Source organism: Vipera berus, assembly GCF_964194415.1.
Source record: "Vipera berus genome assembly, chromosome: 6".
Classification (NCBI taxonomy): Eukaryota; Metazoa; Chordata; class Lepidosauria; order Squamata; family Viperidae; genus Vipera; species Vipera berus.
In genome coordinates this window covers 54,260,901-54,273,635 of record NC_138208.1, presented here as the reverse complement: position 1 = coordinate 54,273,635, position 12,735 = coordinate 54,260,901, and positions in this window count along the sequence as shown.

The window sequence follows — 12,735 nt, the reverse complement described above, 5'->3', positions numbered from 1 at the left end:
AGACACATGGCATCATATTCAAATAGCACTAATTAGATTGTGGAAATGGCTCAGACAACCTCTTCCTTTCCCACAATAACTTTCCAAGAAGACAGAACATTTTGCTGTCTGAACATGCTAGATATTCAGATGAAGTAATATGAACATATTTCTGCTACTTTAATTTTAACTTGTGCATGTTTTCCCTGGCTCAGAACCAGTGACCTAGTTCTTGTCAGTGCTTAGATCTTGTATTCATTCCAAAATATTTTGTTTGTCTTTGTATGTTTGACTCTACGTGCACACATATTTTCCCTTCTCCCCCTTTACCTCTTGCTTGCATTATATCTTAGAGAGCAGCAAGCCTTAGCTAATGTTATTTATTAACAAAGTACTGAACGGTTGGAAAGAACAATGAATTTATGGGTCTTGGAAACAAGTCTGATTTTGTCATTGCCCAATGACCATTTTTATATTTGGGCCCTCATGTGGTCATTCTGTTGCCTGAGTCAAGATGTAGAAATCAATTTCCTACATATTGTTATAGTTCCTAGAAATGAACTGAATTTAATTCAGAAACATGTAATATATGGCAAATGTTTTGTTCCAGGCAGGTAGTTCAAAAGAGTAAAGGAAAAAAAATCCATAATCGTACAGTCAGGATGTTTTTCAGAATGTTTAACCAATAGGTTAAAAACAGGATAGTCAAGATATTGAGTAGTCAGAATAAAATGTTTGCAAATCACACAGAAAAATAAATGGCAATCCAGGAAAATACAGGATCATAAGTTGATCAAGGTATTATCCTGAACAGGAATAAAATAGATAAAATAGATTTTGAAATTAATTCAAAGTCTAGGAAAACAGTCAGATGGTATGTAGAAAAAAAGATATAAAGGATATATTATTTTCACCACAGGTAGTCCTAGACTTAGAACGCAATTGAGCCTGGAATTTTGGTCAGTTGTTGTGATTGTGGTTGCAAGTTGAAAAAAACATGTGACTGAATTCAATTTTAATGCCATTTTACAATGGTCATTAAATGATATACCGTGGTCATTAAGTGAATCGTGTAATTGTTAAGTGAATCATATGGCCTTATTTTTGAATTCAGCTTATTCAATAGACTTTTTTTTACCAGAAAATGGTTAAAAAAATACAAAACATGATCATGTGACAGCAGGACACTGCAACCCCTTGTAAATGTGAATCAGTTGCCAAGTACCCAAAGGTGATCTTACGACTGTGGGAATGGTAAAGCAGTTGTGGCTTTGTGGAAAGGTTGTTAATAACTTTTTTCGAGTCTATTGTAACTTTGATCAGTTGTTAAGCAACCAGTTACAAGTTGGGTTGCTTTTAAGTGGAAAGCTTTTCACTGAAAAGTCTCAATATTCCAATTCAGCTTAGGAGTAATTGTGGACCATTATTTCCACAATTCCCCCCCCTACAATTTACAACCTTTTCATGTTTTAATATTCATCCTGAAGCTGATACCTTGTTTCTGTGAATTTAGGGATTGTCCTGAGGAATCTGGAATTTGAGGACTTGGAACTTGGGATGTTGGTTCTTCTCTAATCCATGTATTGGAGCTTGATTTACATGTTTGGTAGCTTCCAGTACCACCCTGATTCATCTTCCTCTTCCTGATGAGACATTAAGAGAACTCAGGCTCCTCTGTGTTTCTTCCAAAATATTTTTTTTAGAGATTAATATGAGGAAAATACCAGCAAACTGATCTACTTTGGTAGTGCAGTATTGTTGTGATTCAGGGTCAGCCTGTGGGTTCGGCAGTTGGGTCAGACGACTCAGAGGAGGAGGGGGGGTGTTGAAGAGCTTGCTGATGATGGCCTTGAGGCTCCGCAGAGCCCTCAGCCGGGCCCCTCCCACCTGGTCACGACGGAGACCCAGCTGTGTGAGCCTGACAGCGTGGATGAAGATGACCCACAGCTGGCCCTGTTCAAGGACGCCCGACGCAGGAGGCAGTCAATCTGGTTATCACCTATAAAGCCCTACATGGCCTGGGTCCGGGGTATTTGAGGGAACACCTGCTGCCGGCATCAAATGCCCTTCGCCCAGTGCGCTCCCACAGGGAGGGTCTGCTCAGGGTCCCACCAGTAAGAGATTGCCGGCGGGTGACACCCAGGGATAGGGCCTTCTCAGTGGGGGTGCCTGCCCTCTGGAACCAGCTGCCAGTGGAGCTGAGGACTGCCCCCGACCTCCGATCATTCCGCCGGGGCCTGAAGACCTGGCTCTTCGAGCTCTCGGGCCCAGGCTGAGGAGAAATTTATTTTAATTGGGGTTTTTTAACTGTACAGGGTTGGTTTAATCTTTTTTAATTGGTTTTTTAACTTTTGTATGGTTGATTTTTAACTCCCTGTAAACCGCCCTGAGTCCTCAGGGAAAGGGCGGTATATAAATGCAATAAAATAAATAAATAAATAAATAAATAAATCAGGAGTAAACAGAGGAAGGCAATGGGGCACCTCGGAAGGAGGCAGAGAAACCACGCCCTGAACTCTTTAAAAGGGGAATGTGTGGGAGGGCTGGTTTGCTGAAGGCAACCGCTTGGATAGTTCCTGTTTCATAGCTCCTGTTTCATGGTTGGTGTCTTGTCTTGCTCTGTTTTATGTTAATAAATTTGGCAGGCTTTATTCCAGCCTCTTGCCGTTTGTAAAGGGGTTGTCCCTGCTTTTGCTGCAGGGCCGGTAGCAGGCTGGTACAGAACAAGTATCTTCATTTTCACAAGTCATTTCATAGGTCATTATAGAGGGAACATTAAAAAACTGATGGACTATTACACTCTTTCTGTGTAATGTCTACACATAGTCTACCTTGAACATCCTATGCATAGAGATTAATACCAGAAATGACATGTCAACTCTATAACTAGATATATAATTTCTTCTTGAAGTATAAACATTATATTGTGTGCACGATATAGAGATACTATTCTTTCCCACAGATCTGCAACTTCTTTGAAGTAGGGGTGCCTTAAATTTTATAATGGCTTGCCTTGCATATTCGAAGCTTGCTTTTCTCCTGGAAAGATTTGGCTCAAGAGCTTTGGAGGGCCCACCTATGCCAATGTAGACTTGGTGATCAGTAAGGGCCTTTCCTAATTATTGAATTAAAACTCACTCTATTCATCCTCTAGTGAGCTGAAACAATGCTGGTATAAAATTTGCTGTCCACATTGCCAATCCCCTGTTCTGTCTACTATATCTGTCCCAATTACTTATAATTTTCTTTTGCTTTGTTGCCATCATCTTTCAGCAAATGATCAGGCTCAAGGAAAACATCCACCAATCATGCAGCAGCTAAGGGTTGGGCTAATTTTAGGACTCTTCTCTAGTTGGTTTGCCTACTTTGCCTTTCACACCCTATTTGTACATATCTCAGATTTTGAAAGGGATGCGGTGGCTCAGTGGGTTAGGACGCTGAGCTTGTCGATCAGAAGGTCGGCAGTTTGGCGGGTCAAATCCCGAGTGCCGCGTAACAGAGTGAGCACCTGTTACTTGTCCCAGCTTCTGCCAACCTAGCAGTTCTAAAGCACGTAAAAATGCAAGTAGAAAAATAGGGACCACTCCGGTGGGAAGGTAACAGCGTTCCGTGTGCCTTTGGCGTCTAGTCATGCCGGCCACATGACCACGGAGATGTCCTTGGACAAGCGCTGGCTCTTCGGCTTTGAAACGGAGATGAGCACTGGTCCCTAGAGTCGGAAACGACTAGCACGCATGTGCGGGGGAAACTTTACCTTTACCTTACAGATTTTGAATGATGGGAATGATAAAATTTACAAGAAAACACTACTAGACAGCATGACTGTGTAGCTAGATCTAAGATTGTTGGGAAAATTGACATGGATTACCTGCTGGGTAATTGTACTTCTAGGGTATGTAGGTGGAGTAAGGATGCAGGAGACTGACAAATACAGGGAAAGTAGTGTAATAAACCAACACACTTTTCTTCTTTCTAAATGAAGCATTGAAATCTGATGTCCTGTCTTCTACTTTGCTGGCCATACTATTTCTATATCAGTACAGCTAATCAGATTTAATCCTGTAAATGTACTAATTGCTAATGGTAAGAAATGAAATCCAGTTGATGAAGATTTGCATCTGGGTAAAGTATGATTCCAAGCAACAATATAAGTTTCCCTGAGCAAAAGTATAATATACAGTATATACTTCCTTAACAATGTAGAAAAGGGAACTTCTAAGGGAAATGAAAGTTAGCTATTAGAATTGATTTATATTATCGAATTTGGAAGGAGACAACAAAAGATATTCTTTCAATAATTGGTGAACTATTAAGATGATAAACAAAATATACTTGTATAAAATAAGAATGCACTGAAATGAACAATGTATGTACTTTAGACAGGATAATTACTATATAATGAAATGGGGAAAATGGGGGTTACCCGAAAATTAAGTTTTCTTTTATATACTACAGGCTACTTTGGAATACTATATTGCAATTAGGTAAAATTCAAAAACAGGACATGGAAATGTATAAGTGAAAATATATTGAAAATTGTTCTAATTGATTGTGTCACAATTAGAATGTATTAATTTGATTATGTTATTGTAACTAAGGGAATTGGAGAGGGAATTTTTGTTGATGTAACTTGAGCTATCTACAAATGATTTTGTTATTTGCTATTGTTTACTTTTAACTACCCAACCACTGCATTGCTTCATAAATACCTGGATGTAAAATTAAAAAATAATAAAACTTGTATTAAAAAAACAATGTAGAAAAGCAACAGTTGATTAAAAAAATAAGAAAATATGGTGGTATCTGATTAATAGTATCTCAACAGCAGAAACATTTTCACCCATTGTACCACTTTTAGGATATGGCAACATCCGAGTACCACCAGTTGCCTAGCAAAACTTGATGACCAAAAAAAAAAAAAGGAAAAAAGTGATGAAGTACAGGTAGTCCTCGACTTACAACAGTTCACTTAGTGACTGTTTGAAGTTATAATGGCACTGGAAAAAGTGCCCCCCCAAGCTACAGCTGAGCAAGACACCTGTCTGCCTGCCCACCTGGTGGTGCTCTTCCTCCTGTCTGAGGTTTTCATTGTTGTAAGCATTTCTGTTGAGGATTGGCAGCAGGGGTGGGGTGGGTTGCAGCAGGTTTTGGTCACTTCACATGACCCTGGGACACTGTGACCATCAAAAATATGAATCAGTTGCCAAGCATGTGAATGTAAATCACAAGACCCTGGAGATGCTGCAACATTCCAGCTGATTGGTGCTTCTTCAGGGCTCAGCAGAAGCACCAGGATCAGCGCCGAGCTCCAGCTGGAGCCTGGCGCTGATCCTGGTGCTTCCACTGAGCCCTGACAGCCCCGAAGAAGTGCTGATCCTGTCGCTTCCGCTGAGCCCTGACAGCCCTGCAGCTCTAGCCATCTCTCACTCAGGCCTGAGCAGAGCTGCCACTGGTTCAGCTCATTCCCCTCCCCCGCTACCACTTTTCTAGGATGGTCACGTACCACCTGCCAGGTGCCAACGTACCACAGGTGGTACCCATACCACTGGTTGAAAAGCCCTGCACTATACAACATTTAATACACTCGTTGTATAAAAGTACAGCATGCCACAAAGAAATTCTGGCAGCCTTGAATTAAATAATTTTGATGCTAGATATGAATTAGTTGAAGACAGGCAAACTTCCTCTTCTCCTGGAATGAAGGAATACAAAAACTTACTGTAGTTTCTGACAGTAAATATAAACTCTGAGTGTGTTTAAAGTTCTCCTATAGTGTGATAATAAGAGGCATATGCTGACAATTAATATGAAGATCAGAAAGTTAAAGGTCCTTGTTTTTCAGAAGCAAAGCATTCCAAGACTAGTTGGTACATGTTATCTACCCAACAGTAGAACATGCTTGGACTAATCACAGATAAAGAATAATCTGGGTGAGGAAATACCCCATCTGTCTTTCATATTTTTCAATTATTCTGTTCAAGTACATGCATGAAACAAACTTTTGAAAGGAACTTATAAAAAGAGTTTATGACTAGTTATGATTATACATCAGTGTCAGATTCCAGCACAAATCACTGCATGATGGGCAGCAAATTCTGTCATTCTTTTACAATTAATTGACAGTAGTGAAGATTATATGGTTTAATGCACTGTCTAGGTGGTCTAGCCAAAAACATGCCCACACCCTGTAAGCTTTACTATCCAAACCAAGAGAAGATTATGACAGTAAAAAAAAAAGCAAGTCAAGTAGCTTCAGATGGGTCAATAGCAAGTCAAGTGACATAACTACAATGTACCTCTCACATCAGACCATATCTGTGTAAAGAGAAAATACATACTGTAATATATTTTTAGTTTTTGATACTTGTCCCTGCAGTTTTGGGGCAAGGTTTTTTTTTACAAATGATTTGCCATTGCCTGCTTCCCAGGGCTGAGGAATTATGATTGGGCCAAGATCACCAAACTGACTTTGTGTCGGAGGTGGCTATAGACCTCATGGTCTCCCAGCTTCTAGCCTGGTGCCTTAACCACCACACCAAACTGGTTCTCATCAAACAGTTTACCTGAGAAAAAATAATTCCTGATTTACTTTTCTTAAGAAAAATAAGTTTTTTAGATAGAAACAGAAAAGGGCTAGGCAGCACAAGCAAACAACAGCTAATGACTTAAAAGCCAGCTGTTAACACACACCAATCAACGTCTAGAAAGCCACATACAACAGGCACTATAAATGCCACACACAGAACAGCTCACACTCTGCTAGAGAGAAGTTTCCTGAAGATGGGCTCCAGCACAAGCCCCAAAGCTCGGAAGACAAAACCCTCTGGTGACCAACCCAGATTGGATTCAGAAAAGATTTGCAGAACCCATGAATAGATAGAAACTGAGATCAGTGCCTGGTTGTATATCTGTGTGACCACAAAGGAGGATTTAACGCCCCACCCATTTTCCCAGCAGCATTACTCCTAAAAATACTGAAAAGGTCTGAACAGCATTTTATATATTTTTTTATTTCAACTTTTTCATTCCTTGTATAGTCAATGAATGATAAATTAATTGCATATATCTGCTTCCTCTTTGTGGCTTTTGTTATGAAAACATATGCTTCCTTCTCAGTTCTTTGGAATAGAATGTGTCAGACTGCTTTAATCATCATCATCAGTCTGGAAATGTAGCTTTCCTTTGGTGGTTTTACCATTCGTTTCATCTAGTCTCTTTTATACTGAACAATTTCATTTTCAGAACACTTCAGAGAATATCAGATGACCTTTTAGCGCATTCTTTCTGCTCTGGAAAGGTATGCACATTGTTTATAAAGGTCTGGATCTGTTCTACACTCAGTGGAAACCATAGCGACAGTATTGCCATAAAATGGCAAATAATTATTTGGGTCACAGTAGTGCACAAAAAAGAGCACATGTTAGATGTAGGTTTATTAAAGGTCATTGATCTATTGAATCAATAGTAGAGCCACAGAGAGGGGGAAGAGGACAGAACCAGCTCTTTTTAAAAGCATCCCCTAATAACTTTCTATCAGTGGGAATATATCTTTGAGATACAGATAGTGGACAAGAATAGGAATGCTTTTAATCCCCCAGTTTTCAGTAGAGCACAACACCATCCCAGTGGATGTTGAAGTGGATTTAAGTGCTTGCACTTTTGCAGTGGTGTTATGCTTTCCCAGCATGCCATTATCTAGCACAAGAGATAAAACATGAACAGACCTGGGTGTTTGGGGCTGGAGAAGAAATTAATGAACAGACTAATAGCTATTTAGTGTGGGCTAGGATTTAAGATTCTAAACAGTTGATGAAGCCCTTTGAAAATTGTGCTGCCCCATGATATTACATTGTAATATCTAATTTGATTGATCAGTGGGACTCTAATATGCAGCAAGAGTGAAATGGATGAACCAATTAGAGAAAGAGAGAATGTGGAAAAGGTCAGAGTGGTGGAGCCCTTCACTTTTTCCCTGAAAGATATTGGGTATTAAACGTCAACTGCAATCTTTGTCATGAAAATTAGGTAACAAAGCCTGGTGCAATCTTACTCTTTAAATAATAGCCATGTCATTCATTCTTGTCAAAGCTTAAATAGAAAAGAGGATGGGGAAGAAATGTCTCATACTTCATTCAGTTATTTAAATGAACACATTAATTTAGGGAGGAGGGCTAAAGTGAAATGTCTCTGCCTTGTATTCTGTTTATTGCAGTGTGCAAGGAAATAAAAAGGTAGGAATACAATACAGGGAGATTACTTTAAGCTATTGCCTTATTCATTCTGGTGCTCCAACCCTAATACTTTTTGCTTTTCTCTTCACTTTTAGATACAGGATTATGACTGCGCTGAGCCGCAATACCATAAGGAGGGACATGGGGCCAGAGTCGTCTTCTCTATATACCTAACATCTATCTTAAATCTGTTTTTAGGCTGTTGTTCTAGATCTAGAAATAAGAAAAAAATGATTTTTCTACCTTAGAAAATGTAGTGATGTTTCTATCCCAAAGTAGATCTGCAACAAATTAATGTCACTATAGCACAGAGAGAAACAGTCCAGTTACCTAGGCCAGAAGTGACAATCATGCCCATGGCACAATCAGGCTCATAAGTCCAACACCACTGGCCTATGTGACCTGACAGTGAGCATCTGTCCTCACTCTTTCTACTGTTGCCTGTCGCCCCATTGCTAGAACAGAGTTCATCTGCTTCATCCTCATTGAAGGAGGATGGATGAATGAAGGTATTCCGTGCTGTTATTTTTTTCATCATTTCATTCATAAGTCTGTTTCGGCCTGTACCTACATCTTTTTGGAATCAAATCAAAACAATATAAAACAAAATATCACTTTTCACTTTTATTTTTATAAGGAACTTTTTTATATTTTATGGATTTGTGTGTGGGCTTTTCCCCCAGCCAAATATTGTATTAATATAATCAAAGAGTACATGATTCCAGACATGGTGTTTTAATCTGTGCATTTGTTCAGAAAATATAAATCTGTATATTAATTTGGAAGTGGAGGACCAGACAAAGTTCTTCACCCATTGCAAGGACTCATCATTAACTTATGATGCTCTGCCCCATAGCCATACAAAACATACAGCTGTTGTCTGATTAAACCTTTGCCTATACTTATTGACTTCTGTTAAAACAAAATACATTTTTTTAAAAATTGCATTAAGTAAAATGAAAAGGCTTTGAATATTGTAGATCATGAATTAATCTATGAAATTAAGACCCTCGAGTTAACTTTTCTGACTTACATATTTTATTAAAAGGCACAAGCTTTTATGAGCCAGTATATGCTCATAAAGTGAGCCAGAAAATCCTATTAGATTTCTGCTTCCATAGACTAATATGGAACCTTTCCTACAAGGTCTACAAAATTTGAAGTTTTTGTTTTTCCTTGTTTTTGAGCAAACTCGTTATACTGATTAAGATATTATTTTTAATTAACTAGAGCTTTCCTCAACCTGTTCCTTCTAAATATTTTGAAAATTCTAAAACATGAATCCTAACATACCTTGGGCCAGTGAATTGGAGATGGCAGGTCTAATATGCAAGAGAAAATAAGTTGGCATCTGGAATCCACTGAAGAGAGTTTTGTTAACCTTTACTAAAGAAATGTCTGGCTCTTACAGTAATTGACACCTAAAAGGCTTTATCTCTCCCAGGACTACCAGACGTTTTTCTCATCCGTCCATCTCCTTGTCAGTTCCTCAGGAGAAAAAGTAACAAATCCTCCTCTATGAGGAGTACGAGGAGCATGGCTAACACAGATGCCTCGTTGGCTGAGGAGCTGAATATCTTCTTTGCTCGCTACGAGGTAAAAAGACCAGACCCCGTAGCCTCTGCTGGCCAGCCTTCTGATTCTCAGCCACTCACCCTATGTGAACACCAAGTGAGAGCTGTATTGAAGGCTGTGAATCCCAGCAAAGCCGCAGGCCCAGATGGGGTGCTGGGGATAGTGGTCAGGAATTGTGCCGATCAATTAGCAGGGGTCCTGACAAGGATTTTTAACATCTCCTTGCAAACGGCATGTGTACCATTGTGCTTGAAAGCAGCTACCATTGTCCCAGTCCCCAAGAAAACTGCAGTTGAGTGCCTGAATGACTACAGACCTATTGCATTAACGTCTGTAGTCATGAAATGCTTCGAAAGATTGGTTCTCCAACATCTCAGGACATGCCTCCCACTAGATTTTGATAAACATCAATTTGCCTACAGGGGAAATAGGTCAACAGACGATGCCATAGCTACTGCTTTACACTCTGTAGCAAGTCATCTCGAGAAACCTGGAAGTTATGTCAGGATGCTTTTTGTTGATTATAGCTCGGCTTTCAACACCATTTTGCCAAGCATTCTCATCGAGAAGCTGACTGACTTGAAATTCTCCCCCGCCATCTGCGATTGGATTCAAGACTTTCTTAGGGACCGGTTACAAACAGTGAGGGTTGGGTCTGCTTTGTCCACCCCCCTGAAGCTTTGCACCGGCACGCCACAGGGCTGTGTGCTTAGCTCCTACCTGTACTCTTTATACACTTATGATTGTGTATCATCTGACCCATCCACTGCGATAATCAAGTTCTCAGATGATACAACTGTGGTGGGTCTTATTACAGGTGGGGATGAGACAGCATATAGGGCGGGGGTACAAAAACTATCCATATGGTGTAGTAACAACAACTTGCACCTAAACATTGGCAAGATGAAAGTGATGGTGTTAGACTTCCGGAGAAAAAAGGAGGAACCTGCCCCACTTTACATCGGGGAGGACTGTGTAGAGAGAGTTTCCTCCTTTAAATTTCTGGGAGTCTACCTCTGCGAAGATCTGACTTGGAAAGTTAATACAACCCAGGTGGCTAGAAAGGCCCAACAGAGGCTTCACTTTCTCAGGGTCTTGCAGAAGAACAGGGTAGAACAATGGCTAATGACTCTCTTTTACCGGTCTACTATAGAGAGTGTCCTCTCGTATGGTATTGTGGTTTGGTATGCTGGTCTGACAGCTGCGGATAGGAAAGTATTACAGAGGGTGGTGAGTACAACACAAGACATTGTGGGCTGTCCCCTGACACCGCTGGATGACATCGCCAGGGCTCATTGCCTTGGAAGAGTGAGGAAAATTCTCAGGGATGACTCACACCCTGGATGGTATCTCTTTACTCTCCTACAATTGGGTAGGAGATATAGGAGTATAGCCAGCTGCACCAACAGGCTGAAAAACAGCTTTTATCCGTGGGCTGTTAGGCTTTTGAACGGGAAATATTTTTTATAAACTTTATACAGAATTGATTTGTGAGGCCAGTATGTGGTGCAATTAGTTCACATGGTGTAATAAGATGGAGGTTTGTTGTCACTGTGAGTTGGGGGGTGGGAGCACAAAGGGAGGCTCAGCTAATCTCAATGTATATGTTGTGATTCAGGGTCAGCCTGTGGGTTCGGCAGTTGGGTCGGACGATTCAGAGGAGGAGGAGGGGGGTGTTGCTGAGGGTGTTGGAGAGCTTGCTGATGAGAGCCCTCAGCCAGGCCCCTCCCATCTGGTTATGATGCAGACCCAGCTGTGTGAGCCTGACAGCGTGGATGAAGATGACCCACAGCTGGCCCTGTTGAAGGACGCCCGACGCAGGAGGCAGTCAATCAGGAGTAAACAGAGGAAGGCAATGGGGCACCTCGGAAGGAGGCAGAGAGAAGCCATGCCCTGAACTGTTTAAAAGGGAAATGCGTGGGAGGGCTGGTTTGCTGAAGGCAACCGTTTGAATAGCTCCTGTTTCATGGTTCGTGTCTTGTTTTGCTCTGTTTGCTTTTGTGTCCATAAATTTGGCAGGCTTAGTTCCAGCCTCTTGCCTTCTTGTAAAGGGGTTGTCCCTGCCTTATCTGCAGGGCCGGTAGTAGGCTGGTACAGAACAGTATACATGGTTGTACTTTGACAATAAAGGTTCATTCATTCTATATATCTCATCATTCTGATTGAAAAGCACTTCACAGTTACACTAGAGAGATCTAAATAACAGCTCAAGGAACACTTCAGCTCAAGAGCAACAATACTTTAAAAATAACTCTACTAGTAGGCCAACAAGTAGCCAAATCTAAGTATTAAGATAAAATGGGGACAGCAGCTTAAAAAATGCATCCTTTTCACATTCAAGCCAATGTTGATAAGGGTTTTTTATATTCTAAAATCTTCAAAAACATTACTACTGACGAATCAAAGATGCTAGATTAGAAATTAGTTTCAATTCACCCACCCAGATTTAATTAATCTCTAATACAGAAGTTAGAACAGATTTTGGAGCCTAGATATTAGGAGAGAAATTAGTTTCCATTTTTTTTGTTTTGGGTCTTTTGCTTCTTGCAAAGGAATACAGATAGTCCTTGACTTATGATCACAATTGAGCCCAGAAATTGTTAAATGATTTTTGCCCCATTTGGGGCCTTTCTTGCCAAATAGGTAAAGAAGATATTCCATTACTTATCCCATGATAAAAGTTTATTTTAAATTATGTGCAAACTGTGGAAAGAAGCATTAGATAATAGAGATTAGATAATAGAGATTTAGGGAACATCTTGCGCTAATGATAATCTTTTCACAATCATTTCTCAGCATCTGGTGAACAAACTGAGCCTATTAGGTTTTAATACTCCTTTAAGTAATTGGATACTTGATTTCCTTATTGATAGGCTCCAGTTTGTGCGAGTTGGAAAGAAGTTGGAACTCCATCTCTTTGAGTATGGGTTCCCCACAGGGCTGTTCACCT